Here is a 17,502-nt window from a genome sequence, read left to right on the forward strand (position 1 = left end):
ATACAATGAAAGCAGCACTTAGAATTTTAGCATTAAATGTATATATTAGAAAAGAAGGTAAATCTAAAACCAACAATCTAAGGTTCCACCTTGGGCAATGCGAGAAAGAAGAGCAATTTAAGCTTAAGGAGAGCAAAAGAAAAGAAATAATAAAAATTAGAACAGAAATCAATGGAATTGAAAACAGGAAAACAACAGAGAAAATCACAGAAACCAAAATCTGGTTCTTTGAAAGGATCAATAAAATCAATAAACCTCTAGCCATACTAACCAAGGAAAAAAGCAAAGGCACAAAATTACCTGTTGTGTTCTTTTATGTGATGGTCAGTCAGGTCAGTCAGGTGCAACCACAAGAGAAGGTATAGAAGAGGCTCATGAAAACAAAGTTCATTATACTCACAGGTCCTAGAATTGGGAGGCACAGCATGCCATGCAGAGATATATGGAAAAGCCTCAGAGTAGTTAGGAGGCAGAAAACATGAGTGAAGGGAAAACCTAGACTACCCTATAGAAAAAGCAAGGCAGAGTGAACAGTTCAGGATTGGCTAGTTTGAATCATTTCAGCAGACTTTAAGCTTTAGGGTCTGTCCCTAGTTGCCTGGTATCTGGCCCTGGGATGATTAAAACAGAGGAATATTGCTTCCTGAGGTGTACAGGCCAGATAGAGGAGGTATGACTCTGCATTGGTCAGTTGGTATATTTAAGGTACACTCCTGTCTGAGCCCTTTGCTATCTCCAAGAATTGGCTATGCCAAGGAATCTCTCCCCAGCCAGAAAGCCTTTTTAAGATGTAAAAACATAATAATATACAGAAAAAATGTTTAAATAAACACTACAATACCATTATCAGAAATGGAATAGGGATCATCTTTAATTATCCCATGAACACTAAAAGAAAAATAAAGGAATACTATCAGCAACTGTATACCCAGAAATTTGATAAATTAGATGAAATGAACCAATTCCTTGAAAGATGCAAACTATCAAAATTCACTCAAGGAGAAATAGACAATCTGAGTATCAAGGACTGAATCAATAACTTTCCAAGAAAGAAAGCACCAGGCCCAGATGGTTTCACTGATGAATTCAACCAACATTCAAGGATGAAATGATACCAATTCTCCACAATCTCTTCTAAAAAATGGAAATAAAGGGAACACTTCCTAACTTATTATATGAGTCCAGCATTACCCTAATACCAAAAGCAGTTAAGGACATTATAAGAAGAAAAAACTATGGACTGATATCTCTCATGAACATAGATGTAAAAGTCTTTAACACATATTAGCAGATTGAATCCAACAATGTACAAAAATAATTATACAACACAACCAAGTGGGATTTATTCTAGGTGAATAAGGACAGTTCAACATCCTAAAATCACTCAGTATAATTTAGTACATAAAGAGGATAATGAGGAAAAATCATACAAGCATACAAATTGATGCAGCAAAAGCTTTTGAGACAATCCAACAACATTCCTGGTAAAAATTCTCAGCAAACTAGCAATAGAGAGGAACTTCCTCAACTTGATAAAGAGCATCTACAAAATACCTACATCCAGCATCATAGTTAATAGTGAGAAACTGAATGCTTTCCTCCAAAGATCAGGAACAAGACAAGGATATCCTCTCTCACCATTCTTATTTACTCTCACACCTAAAGTCCTAGCTAATAATAAGGCAAGAAAAGGAAATAAAAGGTATACAGATTAGAAATGAAGAAATAAAATACCTTCGTTTGCAGATGACGTGAGTGTCTATGGAGAAATCCCAAGGAATCAACAAAAATCTCCTGGAACTTATAAGCAAGATTGATAAAACAAAATGTAGTATATACATACAATGAAATTTGGATACACATTATACGATGGATGGACCTTGAAAACATGCTAAGTGAAATAAGCCAGACACAAAAGAACAAATATTGTATGATTCTACTTATATGAGGTATCTAGAATAGACAAATTCAGAGACAGAAAATAGAATAGAGGTTACCAGGAGATGGGGAGAGAGGGGACTGACGTGTTATTTTTTTAAGGGGTACAGAGTTTCTGTTTGGGATGATCAAAAAGTTCTGGAAATGGACGATTGTGATCACTGAACAATGTTATGAATATATTTAATGCCACCAGATTGTAAACTTAAAAATAGTTACAATGGTAAATTTTATGTTATGTATATTTTTCTACAGTAAAAAAATTCCAATAGAGGGGCAGCCTACAAAATACCTGATCAGTACTCCTGAAAACTATCAAGGTCAGGCAAAGCAAGGAAAGTTTGAGAAACTGTCACAACCAAGAGGAGCCTAAGGAAACATGACAAGTTAATGTAAAGTGGTATCCTGGATCGAATCCAGGAGCGGGAAAAGACATTAGACATTAGGTTTAAAGACCAAAGAAATCTGAATAAACTATGGACTTAGTTAATGACAGTGTATCAATAATGGTTCATTAATTCTAACAAATGTACTATACTAATGTAAGATGTTAATAATAAGGGAAATTGGGTGCAGGATATATGGGAACTCTGTACCCTATTCTCAGTTTTTCTGTAAATCTAATTCTGTTCTAAAAAATAAAGTCTATTTTTTAAAAAATAAGCTGAAAGAGACTTCTTCTCCAAAGGAATTATAAGCTAAATCATCTGGGGCATCCTTGTACTGCAAAACAACCAGATTCTATTAAAACAAACAAACCATCAAATGGACAAATATATATGCATTGCTGAAAACTTGAAGGAAGCAGAGAAAATTTCTATGTATCCTGCTGACATCACCCCCTCCAGCTCTTTGCTCCCTCAAATAAACAAAACTGATTCTGTGAATAGGCAATTAAAAATAAAGGGACTAATCTGAGAAAATGCCCATAAAAGAACTGTGCTCAGTCTGTGTTTAAGTCAACAGTAATATGAAGGAGCTGAACTTGAGACCCTTGCTCTAAGCTACTAAACTAAATGAAAAAGGCTAAAGTAGTTCCAGACTGGTAGTGCCCCCAGGCTCCCAGCAGAATCAAACACAAATCCTCTTCAGAGAAAAACATCTCTAACTAAGCCCACCAGATTCTGGGATTAAGATCAAGAAAATGTGAGTTCACCATCAAAAATCACCAAGCATAAAGGAGACAAATCACCATTAGTGAAAAATGGGAAGAAATAATAAATATTTAGAACTCCCAAGAGAGAGATTAAAATTGTATCAGCTGTGAAATGTAGAATATCCATTTAGAAAATATTTAAAGAAATAAGGGATAGAATCATAATGATGAGCAAGCAACAAGAGACTATCAGGAATGACCAAGCAAATGTGACAAATACTCAAATTAAGCTTTCAGACATCAAATACACATTTGTTGAAATGAAAGCACTCAGTGGATGGGTTGAATGGCAGATTAGACACAGATGATTTGTAAAGCATAAAATATCTAAGAAAATTATCCAGAATGAACAGAGAATGATAAGGACATGGGAAATACAAAAGAAATGTTAAACAATTGCAGAAGTTAGACTGAGAAGGTCTGACATATAAATAAGCAGATTCCAAGGACAGATTTTTAGAATTGAGAAGCAATATTACAAAAGTTAATTACTTAGAATCTTCTAGGATTTAGGAAAGACATGAATGCACAAATTCAAGAAGCACAGAGTGTCACAAAGAGGATAAATTTAAAAATCTATTCTTATGCCTGTCATAAAATCCAAAACACCAAAGAAAAAGAAAAGATCTTTAAAGCAGCTAAAGAGAAAAAAGACAGACAACCTAGAAAGAAGCAATTAGACTGAAAGCAGATGTTTTAATAGCAGTACTGGAAGCTAGAAGACACTAAAATAATAAGTGAAATCCTAGGATAATAAGCCCCATTATAAATGAGAATTTGGGTCAAATATGACTGGTGATTAATCACCAATTAATCATTAATGATTGGCTGCCTTTTGCCTAGCCCCAAATTGGTTAGGATAAACTTTTATCTTCTGGGATAGGAATGTGGATGGGGTACAGGATATGGAGGAAAGGGTAAGGCTGGGTGAGAAAAAAGTAAGCACACTATGCCAGGAAACAGGGAGGCAGGGGCCCTTTACTGCCGTTATTCTTCTAGCTAAATCTCCTTTGATTAGACTGACTAAATGGGCTCCAGCTAAACAGGAGGTTACTATTAATGCTGCCACTGACCTGGAAGTTCCAGCCAGTGAGACAGGATCCAGAACTGGCACCACTGATGTTTATTTTGAAGCAGACAGCCACCACCAAGTGGTGCTAAACCACAACCAGGATGAGCAAAGATTTTAATTATAGAGCCAGACCACTAGAACTTCTAGCCAATCAGCTAGACAGACTCAGATGACTCATTTCTTTAATTTTCACAATAAGTCCACCCTTCTTTTTACACAATTGAAATTTTTCATCTTCATGAATCTTATTATGAGGGGGTTTTATTATACCCTCAAAGTGATCAAAGAAAATAACTTCAGTCTAGATCTGTGTACTCAGTCTCTAATATTATATTGCAAGAGAGAGGGAGAAATAAAGATATCTTCAGATAAATAAAACCTAAGAGAGTTACCACCCACATACTCATACTAAAGGAACTTCAAAATGATGTAATTCAGGAAGAAAGAAAATAATACCAGAGGAACATTTTGAGACGCCAGAAGAATGGTAATCAAATAAAATGGTAAATGTGTATGTAGGTCTAAATAAATAATTTCTCTAAAATTCCTATCAATAATAATGCCTACCATGTGGTGTTTTTTAAAGAAAAAAGTAAGACTAAAACATTGTATTCTCATCAAACTGGGAGTAGAAGGAAACCTCTTCACCCTGATAAAAAGCATCTCAAAAACAACTATATCTAACCTCATATTTAATGATAAAAAACCAAATGCTGTTCCCTAATATGAGGAACAAAACAGGAATTTCTACTCTCACTACTCCTATTCATAATCATACTGGACATTATGAATGATGGTTCTATCCTGTGCAATAAGGTAAGTTAATCAATCAAGCAATCTTGGAAAAGAGGAAGTAAAACTGTTTCTATTCACAGATGACATGATTGTCTATTTCGAAAATTCTGAAAAATCTACCCCCGAAAATCTATGGAGCTACTTACTAAGTTTGGCAAAGTTGTAAGATACAAGGTCAATATACAAAAACTAATTGTAATTCTATATACTAGCAATGAACAATTGGAAATTAAATTTTAAAATGCAGCACTATTTACAATAGGACCAAAAGAACATGAAGCGCTTAGGTAAAAATCTACCAAAATATGTGCAAAATCTATATGCTGAAAACTGCAAAGCATTGATGAAAGATTTCAAAGAAGAGCAAATAAATGGAAAGATATTCCATGTTCCTGGTTTAGGAGACTCAATATTGTGAAGATGTCACTTCCCTCCATTCAACATCCCAGCAAGATTTTTGTGGAAATCAACAAGCTGATTCTAAAATTTATGTGGAATGACAAAGGAACTAGGCTAGATAAAACAATTTTGAGAAAGAAGAGCAATGTGGGAGGACTCACAATACCTAATTTTAAAAGTACAGTAATGAAGACAGTGTAGTACTGACAAAAAATGTAGACACGTGGGTCAGTGGAAGAGAAGAGGGTCTAGAAGTAGACCCACACATTTTAATAAAGGTGCAAAGGCATTCAATGGAGCCAGAGAATAGGCTTTTAAACAAATATTGCTAGAACAATTATAAATCCATATGAGAAAAAGTTAACCTTGATCCACACTTCACACCATATAAAAAACAATTTGGCAGTGTTTTATAACGTTAGATAGATGGTTACCATACAACACAGCAATTTAGTTTGTAATTACCCAAGACAAATGAAAACATATATCAAAGACAAAAGGCTATATACTATACGATTCCACTAATACTAAATTCTGGAAAAGGCAAACCATAGTCACTGAAGGCAGATCGATGGCCACCTGGAACTGGAGGGGGGAGGAAGGCCTTGACTGGAAAGGGCCACGAGGAATTTTTAGTTGTTGGGAATGTTCTGTACCTTGATTGTGGTGGTGGGTACCTGATTGCATATAAGTGTCAAAGCTCATTAAGCTATACACTTAAAATGGGTGAACTTTACTGTGTGTAAGTTATTCCTCAATAAAGCTGGAGAAAAACAGATTGGTTGGGCTTCCCTGGTGGTGCAGCGGTTGAGAATCTGCCTGCTAATGCAGGGGACACGGGTTCGAGCCCTGGTCTGGGAAGATCCCACATGCCGCGGAGCAACTAGGCCCGTGTGCCACAACTACTGAGCCTGCGCGTCTGGAGCCTGTGCTCCGCAACAAGAGAGGCCGCGATAGTGAGAGGCCCGTGCACCGCGATGAAGAGTGGCCCCCACTTGCCGCAACTAAAGAAAGCCCTCGCACAGAAACGAAGACCCAACACAGCCATAAATAATAAGTAAATAAAGGGAAAAAGATGGTTTAATTAAAAAAAAAAAAAGCTCTGCCTATAGACTTTAAAAAAAAAAAAAAAGATTGGTTAAGACATTCCTAAAAATTCCTATACTCAGTCTGACTTGTTTGAATCGCTTTTCAACTGACTCAAGGATATCCATCCTTCTCCATATAATACTTTCTTCTGTATTATCAAGTTTAGTTGTGCAACTTTTTATTGAGTGCGCTACTATTTTCTCCAGATTTTCTTCCATGCTTCTGACTCCATTTTGCAAGTTTTGGAGTGAATATTCAAGCAGTGACGATCACATTGTTTCTGCCACTTATCTGACTGTAACTATAAGATGCCTTCTGACTTCAGATATATTAAAATGTGAAGAAAAAAAAGGACATGTTAGAACTGAAATGTGGTAGAAGCAAATAATGTTTAAATCCTGGTGAAATTAACCTTTTATTATTATGTAATAATCTGTCTATCTCCAATAATGCTTTTTAGCTGGTCAATTTTATATGCTATAAAAATAACTAACTTGGCATTCTTTTCATTGGTCACTTTCCTGGTCTATCTTTTCCCCATCTTTTTACTTTTGGACATAAGTCCTGCTTTGCCAATTCAAGGACTCTAAAAAGCCAATGCTGGTGTTCAGCAGAGTTTACAATGCCCAGTGGGAGAGAGGTGGATATCTCACAGAGCAGTAGCAGTACCTTTAAGGTAAGATTTGTTTGTAACTACAAGACAGACACCTCTAGGGACTCCTAGTAATAACTGAAGGACACTGCAAAAGTGGGTAATGTCCTCCTTAAGCAGGTGGAGCAAAAGCCAGCCACATCTGACTATTAATGTAAGAATGATTCCTACTCCTGACCCCAAGTGACCTAACTCAGGATACAAATGTGCAAAGTATATAAACATATTTAAAAGCGAGGAAAGATTCCACTAAAATGTCAGCCTTTGTTATCACATATGATTTTTTAAAATCTGTATGTTCTAATTTACTAAAAAGAGCACATATTACTTTTGTAATATTTATAATGCTAAAAATAAAATGAAACAAATATGAAGTTACCCATCTAAAATACAATGGAAAGACCGAGCAATAAGCAGACTGGGAAAAGTTCTCTGGATTTGGCAAGAAAGAAGCCACTGGCCTCAGGAAGGATACTTATAGTAAAGTAGAAGAATTAGAAGCCATGTTATAAGGGAATGAGTGGAAGGCAATTACTATCAACAATATGTTTGAGGAATTTGGTGCCAAAAGATGGTTGCATAATTCTTTTGAATCCGTCCATATTCCAAAGTCTGAAGCTTAGGCCTGACCAACTGAATTGCCTCTTGCCAATTTCTTTACGTATGGCACTTTAAATTTTTACCACATCATCTCTTTTTGCTAGATTTTTTCCACTTTTTGTTACATTTTATTTTAAATAAGCCATTTAAAACTCACAATTTTAATCATGGTCAAAAATTTCTTTTACTAATATTAATGTAACTTTAAAAGAAGCTAATATTCACAATTCAGAAAGCTGTAGGTTATAATTTTCAAAAGTGCTCTTTATTAATTTAGAGTGCTAATATGGTTTTGGTTTTTTTTTCCCAGTATTTTTATAGAGATATCAGAAATTCAGTAGTAATTGTTATTTTCGTTTTTTTACTTAAAAACATCCAAAGCTGAACATTTCATCGTGGCATCATTGGGAAGTGACTATTCATTTTTCAACATAGCTGTCCTGAAGGGAAATAGCAGAACCAAAAACAACAGCATATACATTAATTTAATTAAATTTAATTAAAACAAGCTTATAAAATCTGAGTATTTCTCAACAAATGTAAACAATATAATAAATCAAATATACTATACACCAAAATGCATAAAGTAGTTATAAACGGAAAACAAGTACAGTCCAGTCAGGGCAATATGAAAAGGACTATGGAACTCACTTAATTTATCTCTTCCTGGTCATAAGTTTAGTAGAAAAACTTTAAATGTGTTTTCCAGCTTCAGTTATCAAAGAACTTTGTGACAAAATTCATACAGGGAAAGTTCTCACTTTCTCTTCACCCACAGAAAAAGGTGCTGTTATTAATATATGCATTAGCTCTTCAATATTTTATGATAAGTGTAGATGCCTAAGTAAATCCTGTTTATTCAAATTACTTGCTTTCAAATTATTATGAGAAAAAATATTTCTTATAATATTAATTCAATACATGCACCCTGATCTTCACAGCAGCATTATTTACAATAGCCAAGATATGGAAGCAACCATAAGTGCCCATTGTCAGATGAATGGAATATTATTCAGCCATGAAAAAGAATTAAATTCTGCCATTAGCAACTACATGGATGGACCTAGAGAGTATTATGCTTAGTGAAATAAGTCAAAGACAAATATTGTATGTTATCACTTACATATGGAATTTACAAACAAAACGAATGTATATAACAAAACAGAAACAGACTCACAGATATAGAGAACAAACTGGTAGTTACCAATGGGGAGAGGGAAGGGGGAGGGGTGAGAGAGGGGTATGGGATTAAGAGACACAAAATACTATGTATAAAATAAATAAGCAACAAGGAGATACTGTACAGCACAGAGAAATATAGCCGTTATTTTGTAATTACTTTAAATGGAGTATAATCTATGAAAATACTGAATCACTCTACAGGTTGTACACCTAAAACTAATATAATATTGTAAGTCAACTATTCTTCAATAAAAAAAAGTCAACCTCTTATAAGAGTCACACTGAATGAATAAAATGAATAGTCAAGAAAAATTTCTTTCCATCTCACCACTGTCCCTAACTAAGCATGTTTATATAATCTATTTGCGGAGGGAGAGATGATTTCTGGATGTTCTTCTTCCCCAGCAGATTGACAACTGGCAGCAAACAAGACACATTCACACACCCTATTCTTTGTTATGTATTTTTCAGCAGCTGTTCCCTACCTTCAAACATTGTGTACTTAATGTCAGATGAGGTCAGAAAAGAGTGTGAAATCCGTAGCCCTTCTTGAGCAAAAGCTGAGCCTTAGCTTTAATTATTCAAAATTTTCTCTATGCCAATGTTTATGTGTAATAATTATTAGACCTGGTTGAAAAGCTGTACCATATTTTGATCTGTCATCCCCCAAATGACAGAGATCTCCTCAAGTCCTGCCCTGATAATACCAATCTTCTGGTGTCTTTCAGATAATACTTGTTACCTACAAAATGACTAAAAGACTCAGCTGTCAGTCAAGTCATGGAGGGCACGTATCATCTCTCACAATACCTCTCTTGAATAAGGAAGTACTCTTTGATAAACTTTTGAAACAGTGCTTTTGATTTCCTCTACTTTAAATGGAACTTGCCCATTCAAAACTAGTCTTTCATAATTCAATTCTGCAAATATTTGGAAAAAATTAGGAATGTTTGTAATTCTATGTAGTCACCACATGTATTTTGAAATAATGTTTTGGGGTGATGAGAATGTATAAAACAGAGCATTTAGCTATGGAAACATTGTGAAAACAAGCAAGAGTTCGAAGGATGTTGTGAATTCCAGACCTTTATCCAACAACATTCATCACTTTGAATGTGACACGAATAAACATTTGCAGTTGATTCAATAATATGGAGCTAGAAACTAGAAACAGAAAAGGTTTATTGGGGGGGCAGGTAGCTAATGAGAATTCAGCTCAAAATGTGCATGACGCAAACACAGCTTGGTAATTGTAAGTATCTAAGATATCCTTAACATTAACTAGAATGGAATCCCAACCTACTTAAAGTATTTTTAAAGTTTCAGATGAAATTATACTATAGAATCATCACATTTTTGAGGAGTACAGTATTTGGCATAGGCCCTTCATTTTCAATAATTAGGAAATCAACCTCTAGAGAGATTTAAAAATTCATTCAAGGTTACATGGTTCATTAACAGTAACTTTGGGGTTAAAAGCCAGGTTTTTATGACCCCCAACCCCATTGTTTTTGACAAAATTTTAAATTAGAGTAATACTTTAATTTTATAACCAGTATAATAATTTATTTTTCTCTAAAGTGTTTCAAAATCAGAATTTAACCCTTAGACATGTTAAAGGTACAAAGTTTAAGAAAACAATCCTGTCCCGACATTGTGTCTACAGCCAACTATAAAATGTATAAAAATAAAATACATGCTATTTCAGAGGTATAAATTGGGCTGGATAGGAAAATCCATTACATATAAAGCTATATGTTAGCAGTTCATAAATGTTTAAATGATGTTGGAGGAAATGAGGCTGAAAAAATGTAAAAGTCAAGACAACAATATGACAGAATTTGTGATTCAGAAAGGGCTAAAACATGTAATAGATGTTATAGGAATTCAAGAAGGGAAAGCTCCTAAATGTCTTGAGAAATAAGGAAAAACTTCATGGGGAAGGAAAAAATACATTTGAAGGATTTGACCTGGGCCTTAAAGAATATGTAACATTTGGCAAACATTGGGAAACAAAAGAATCATTTGTATTTGGAGGGAAGGGAAGAGGAGACTGGGATGTCCCATACAGTGGTCAACAGTGGGTAGCAGGGAGTAATAAGAAGTGAAGGACAGTGAGAAAACGTCGAAGGCTCCTTGAACTTTGGAGAAGTACTATATTTTTTTTTAATTTTTAAGGAAAATTCATCCAACAGCAGTAAATAAAATGAATAGGAAGAGGACCTCTGTGTGCAGAGGTCCCAGCTAACAAACTATTTTGGTAATTAGACATTTAAAGCATTTGAAAGAAACAAAATTATACTTTGAAAGACAATATAGTATTGTGCAAAGAACACCCACTTTAGACTCCGATCTGGGTTTGATTCCTGGTTCCACCACCTAATAGCTGTGCAAACTTGGGTAAGTAACTTACTTACCTTGAGCCTCAATTTCTACTTGTCAAATGGAGAAACCCATATTGTAGAGTTGTCATGACAATCAATAGGTGGTAAATATGATTATTTTTAACTCCTCTAATTCATAGCTTTTGCACATTTAGAGTAGGCTTCACTGTAGTTAGGCCCTGCCTTTGGCAGGCCTCATAACCAGAGTTGTTTGCCAGCAGAATGGAAAGTCTTGTAGGGTAGTGTATTCTTCATCACTAATAAGCATTCACTCAGAGGCTGAATGAGACCACACATCATGGATACTGTAGAAAAAGATTCTGGCGTTGGTTGAGACATTTGTTATGAACTGAATGTTTGTGTCCTCCCAAAATTCATGTTAAAACCCCACTCCCTAATGTGATGGTATAAGGAGGTGGAGCCTTTGGTAGGTAATTAGGATTACATGAGGTCATGAGAGTGGAGCCCTCTTGAACAGGATTAGTGCCCTTGTAAGAGTCACCAGAGAGCTCGCCTTCTCTCTCTGCTCTGCTCTCTGCCATGTAAGAATACAATAAGTCAGCAGCCTGTGACCTAGAAGAGGGCTTCTCAAGAACCCAACCATGCTAGCACCCTCATCTCAGAATTCCAGCCTCCAGAACTGTGAGAAGTAAATTTCTGTTGTTTATACACAGTCCCATTCTATGGTATTTCTCATATACCATATGCCTGAACAGATAAGACAACATTGAAGGAGATGATTTCTCCAGTGCTAAAATTCTGTTGTTGAAGACTAAAATAATCTTTATAGATGTTACTTCCTAGTAGGAACTTATAGATCGATCAATCATTTAGCATGTAGCCCATCGAGGAGGTGTTATCTAAGCCCTTGTTACTCAAAGTGCAATCCATGGCCATGGATTAACAGCACCAGTATTACTTGGAAACGTATAAAATGCAGAATCACAGGCCACACCCCACAGCTACTGAATTAGAATCTGCATTTTAACAAGATCCCCAGGAGATTGGTATGCATGTTAAAATTTGAGAAGTACTGATCTGGGCTTTTTAGGATTGTAAGGAACAGTCTCATGTTATTTCAGTTAATGAGTCTCTATTGTGGATATACAGGAGGAGGTCATTGGAAGAAAAGGAAATAGTCTCAAAAGCCATATAGCCAGGCCATGGAGAACTGGGGTGTCATTAAGGAAACAACAGCACTTTAGCAATCTGCTTAATTCCTCATACAGACAACAGTAGACTTTCATTGTTCCCCATTCTAGTGCTCCACGACTCAGTCACTGTTTTTATTGCTACTGCTCCGGGCAAGAACAGTGAAATAACCCTTCCAAAGCAAGTGTCTCATTCAAACTCTCCAAGAGAAGTCTTTGTTGGTATTGGCCAGTTATGGGGCACCTGGGCACCACTCTTGGCCAAAGCTCTCATAATAGGCTCACTCATCTGCTTGCCAGGTCCTTTGCTACCTTTGGGTCTAATCAACTGTGGTTATGGTGCTGAGATCCTATAAACCTGAGCATGGCCACCTGTGCTTAAGGGCTGCTACTGGTCTAGCAGAAAGGGGCTGTGAGCAGGTCAGGCACCCAAACATTAGGCCCTATATTACAAGGATCCAAATGTTTATCAGTTTTGCATAAGAATATGAAAGAACTTACCTTAGGTAGTTTAGATAATGAGCTGAATTGGAGAGAAGATGGAGAGGGAAAAATAATGATTCAAAGATATTTAGAAATGTAGTTTTCAAGCACTCTCACCTAGTGTGAAATTATGTTACAGAGCTTAGTCTTTCTTAACTGACTATCTTATTGCAGAGTTTGGGTGGAATAACTAAAATTTTGTGCATGAAAAGCTTATTTTTAAATTTCAAAGTAATGTATTTCTGATGTGATGGCAAACATGTTTCCTGCTATTCAGTAACCTGATATAAAAGCATCATATTACAGTAAGAATACTGAAAACAACAGAGATAATAAACAAGAAGTGCCATCAGCCACTGCATTGTCAAGAGAAGTAAATAATTTAAATAGGTTTATACTAATGGAAGACACATGGCAGAGCTTGAAATAGAAATGCAGCAATTAACATCTCCGCCTGCACCTTTCACCTAACACCTCATCACTCAACACTTTCCAACCTACTCCTGTCTGCGAGTCCTTTTAAACCTGCACAAGCTAACTTCCAGAATGAAGTTAATTCCCCAAAGTATCGAAGTTGCTTCTTTTTCAATCTTGTTCACCTTATAATAGCTTTAAGCTCACTTACAGGGATGGATACCTTCACACCAAAAGCGTCATTATGTACTTATCATGCATCCTCTCCCACTCATCTCAAGTACTAAGGAGAATGACAACAGTGTCTAAAGTGCCTCCTTAACAAAGTTAGGTACTAGGATTTAGAGAAATCAAGAGGAAGCATATTGTATACCTCAACTTGGTATTTTAGTTGAAATAACATTTTGAATGATTAAAGAAAAGCACAGTGCCAGATAAAATAGCAGTTCTCTCTTTCACACATAACTCAATCTTTGTGACTACATTTAAAATGATTTTATGAAGTCAGAAATTTTTTGAGCTCAATATTTTGGCAACTGCTAAGTCTGACTGCTTAAGACATTTGCTGAATCTAGAGTTAATAACCTCTAGCTAGGCCTGATATTTTGCCTAGCTAAAAACCTAGAGATCAGTCAAGGATTATTCTGCTGTCCTTTCATTTTTCTCCGTTCAAAACAATATTACACAACATGCAAATACCACCACACTGGCTGCAGTCCAACCCTTGTGCAGTTTTAGTCCTCTGCTTGTAACATAATTTTTTTATGTTCAAGTGAAACTACACACTCTGACATTTTGGGGGCAAATCCAGAGGATTTTGCCTACAACAGATGTGTTCTTCAGAGGAGGATGGAGTTCTAACCTTCTTATAATTGCCGTTTGGGCTGAAATGTTCAATAACGACGGTATCCTATCATAACTCCATTATCTCATTCGAGACAGTTTATTAGGCAGGTCTTTCTTTGTCCTTTACTGGAGACAATAAACAGAAACCTGGCATAAATTTCAAACAAAGTTACTTTGGATCCATGATTGCTATAATGTGAAATTTATCTTTCATAGAAAGGTGCACAAAATCTGGGCAAGACCTACAAAACATAGTTAATAGCCACAAATTATTTTCATCTTTTTCTCAAGAGACAGGGAAAACATCGTATCCTAAGTGTCCAGGGTTTGATAGCCTATGAAGGGAAAATTGACAAGGGTCTCCTGAAACAGTGACCTTCAATCAAGCCATGGAAATGTTTTACAGTTGCCCTTCTTCCAGCTTACCAACTCCACCGCCACACATGCTACAGACTCTTTAAACACTCATTATATGGCATATTCTTGCCTGGTCTTGGCCACAGCAAGCTATCAGTTAAATGACTATCTTCTAAACTGTTACCCCTCCCACAAATATTTTCACTTTAGTTAGGGACATTTTAAGGACCAATGCAAGCTCAAGGCCTAATGAAATGAATCAAAAAATCATGACATTTTTGGGACCACAACTGATATGTCCCCTAGTAAAAATAAACTAATCATTGAAGATCATCAGACTAAAGGTCAGACTCACCCAGTGCCAGACTAAGTGAGTAGAATCTGGAATTAGTTGCTCTGAATGGAATGAGAACCTTCAGACATCTGTAGGTCCACTATGTAGCTACCTTCTTCTCTGGCCCCCACCATCATTGCCTACTCAACAGGACATAGATTCTACCTCAGTTCCTAGTTTGAATTGTCATTCCCACTGCTGGGTCTAAAACCCTTTCTAGGACTCCAAGCTACTTGACTATCTCCATAACCATCCTACCCTACTAGGCCAAGATTTAGATTGAACCCTGTGATTTGACTATCTGGACACTACACCCTTACACACTTACCAACAGGAAAAGAATCATAAAAATCATAATAAAAAATCATAAAATTTAAAAATGTGTATAATTTTATGATATATATATATATATCATATCTCATGGCTTATCAATACAGAATGTTCAACAGAACATTTAGCCTATGTACCAGATCTTGTACTAGACACTAGGGATTTAAAGATAAATAAATAAACTAGGGTCCCTGAGCTCAAATTGTTATAGTCAGTTGGAAAAAATACATACACATAACTAATTTCACTAAAATATCACAAGTGCTATAAGCAGTTTGATATGGGGTCCTATGAAAGCCCAGAGGAACACCTAACCAGCTCTTAGGTAGCTAACTAACTTTCAACCTGAAGGAAGTGGGTGAAAGGGAAGGTTTCTCTGAGGAGATAATGTCTTAATTAATTCTTAACAAATGAATAGATGTTCTTTTGGTAAAAAAGAGAAAGGAAAGGAGCTAAAATTCTTGTATGACCGAGTAATCTGTTGGACCAACACATTTGTAGTTTATAACAACTATAAACTCTAAACACAATACAAAATAATCACCTGTAGGCACCGAAGGGTGACAAAAGCAGGCAATTTATGGAAGAAAAATTATACTTGGGTGAAGAGAATGGCATGGAGTTCATTTACCATTTTTATAGCTTTTAACCTGAGGGCGAGCTACAGTTGGAACAACATAGGGTGGCTAAAACTCTGATAGAAAACTCACAGTAATTCTGGCCTGAATAACCAGAGGACAGAGTTTGGAGCAACTGGAAAACAGGACCAGAGAGGAAGAGCCCAGAATTCTGTGTATAAATTCTACCCAAATCTCTAGCTGACCAATGAATTATTTATGCATGCGCAGTCTTCAAGCAACTCAGCTAACGATGGATATGAGATTTGCGGTATTTCCCAAAAGACAAAATTTTCAGATTGAGTCTGACAATTTCCTGTTAAAATAACTCTTTGGAGGAATATAGTAGAATCCAGAGTCTCCATAACATTAGTATTCACACTGTCCAAGGTATAACCCAAAGTTACTTGACATATGCAGTAATAGGAAAATGTGACTCATTATCAAAATAAAAAGCCATCAATGGGGCTTCCCTGGTGGCGCAGTGGTTGAGAATCTGCCTGCCAATGCAGGGGACACGGGTTCGAGCCCTGGTCTGGGAAGATCCCACATGCCACGGAGCAACTGGGCCCGTGAGCCACAATTACTGAGCCTGCGCGTCTGGAACCTGTGCTCCGCAACAAGAGAGGCCGCGATGGTGAGAGGCCCGCGCACCGTGATGAAGAGTGGTCCCCACTTGCCGCAACTAGAGAAAGCCCTCGCACAGAAACGAAGACTCAACACAGTCATAAATAAATAAATAAATAAATAAAAGAACGTGAATTTCTTTAAAAAAAAAAAAAAGCCATCAATGAAGGTTTTGTGATGATCCAAATGTTGGAATTAGCAAACAAGGAGTTTAAAGCAGCTATTCTAACTATCAACAGTAAAATTTTGAAAAATTCATTAGATGGGCTGAACAGCAGAATGGAGATGACAAAGGAACTTCAGAGAGCTTGAAGACAAATCATTAGAAATGATTCCATCTAAACAATAAAGAGAAAAAGGTTGAAAATATGAACAGAGACTCAGGGACCTATGGGAAAATATCAGTAGTTCTAATACATGTGATATATGAGTTACTGAGGTCACAGACAGAGAGGAGATTTAGAATGGGACAAAAGAAATATTTTTTAAAATAATGGCTAAAAACTCTCCAAATTTGGTGAAAAAAATAAATTTACAGCTTCAAGAAGCTCAGTGACCACAACACACTATAAATATGAAGAAAATCATGCCTACACATCATCATCAAATCTTTGCGAACAGAAGATAATGAAAAAAACCTGAAAGCAGTAAAAGAAAATTGACACATAAAGGGCAACAATAATTTGAATTACTACTTACTTCTCTTCAGAAATAATGGAGGAGAACTGACAATGGGACATCTTTAAAGTGCTAAAAGGAAAAACCTTTAACCCAGAATTCTTTATCCAGCAAAAATATATGTCAATAATGAAAGCAAAATTAAGATATTTTCAAATAAAAGAAAAATATGCAAACTTGTCACCAGGAGACCTGTGCAAATTTATCATCAGGAGACCTGAACTATAAAAAATATTATAGAAGTTTTTCAGGCAGAAATGAAATAATACCAGATGGATCTTCAAGAAAAAATAAAAAGCATCAGAAATGGCAAATATTGGAGTAAATATAAAATAGTAATTTTCTCTCTTAATGTCTTTTTAAAAGAAGGTAAAGTGCATTTCAAGCAAAGGAGACAG

General features: G+C 35.9%; 1 protein-coding gene across 6 annotated transcripts in view; it reads right to left on the reverse strand.

The window, feature by feature from the left end:
* TEX9 (testis expressed 9) overlaps nt 1-17,502 on the reverse strand; it is a 247,054-nt gene that overhangs the window by 97,257 nt on the left and 132,295 nt on the right. Inside the window, exons 1-2 of one of the 6 annotated variants that reach the window (XM_036842662.1) lie at nt 1,735-1,784; nt 301-310 (exon numbers count right to left, since the gene is read on the reverse strand). The exons of the other annotated variants lie outside the window; for them this stretch is intronic. The gene's annotated coding sequence lies outside the window, so the exon portion shown is untranslated. Of the gene's footprint in view, nt 1-300; nt 311-1,734; nt 1,785-17,502 lie in introns of those variants that run through there. 6 annotated transcript variants of the gene reach the window in all.

This window comes from Balaenoptera musculus, chromosome 2 (assembly GCF_009873245.2).
Source record: "Balaenoptera musculus isolate JJ_BM4_2016_0621 chromosome 2, mBalMus1.pri.v3, whole genome shotgun sequence".
Taxonomy (NCBI): Eukaryota; Metazoa; Chordata; class Mammalia; order Artiodactyla; family Balaenopteridae; genus Balaenoptera; species Balaenoptera musculus.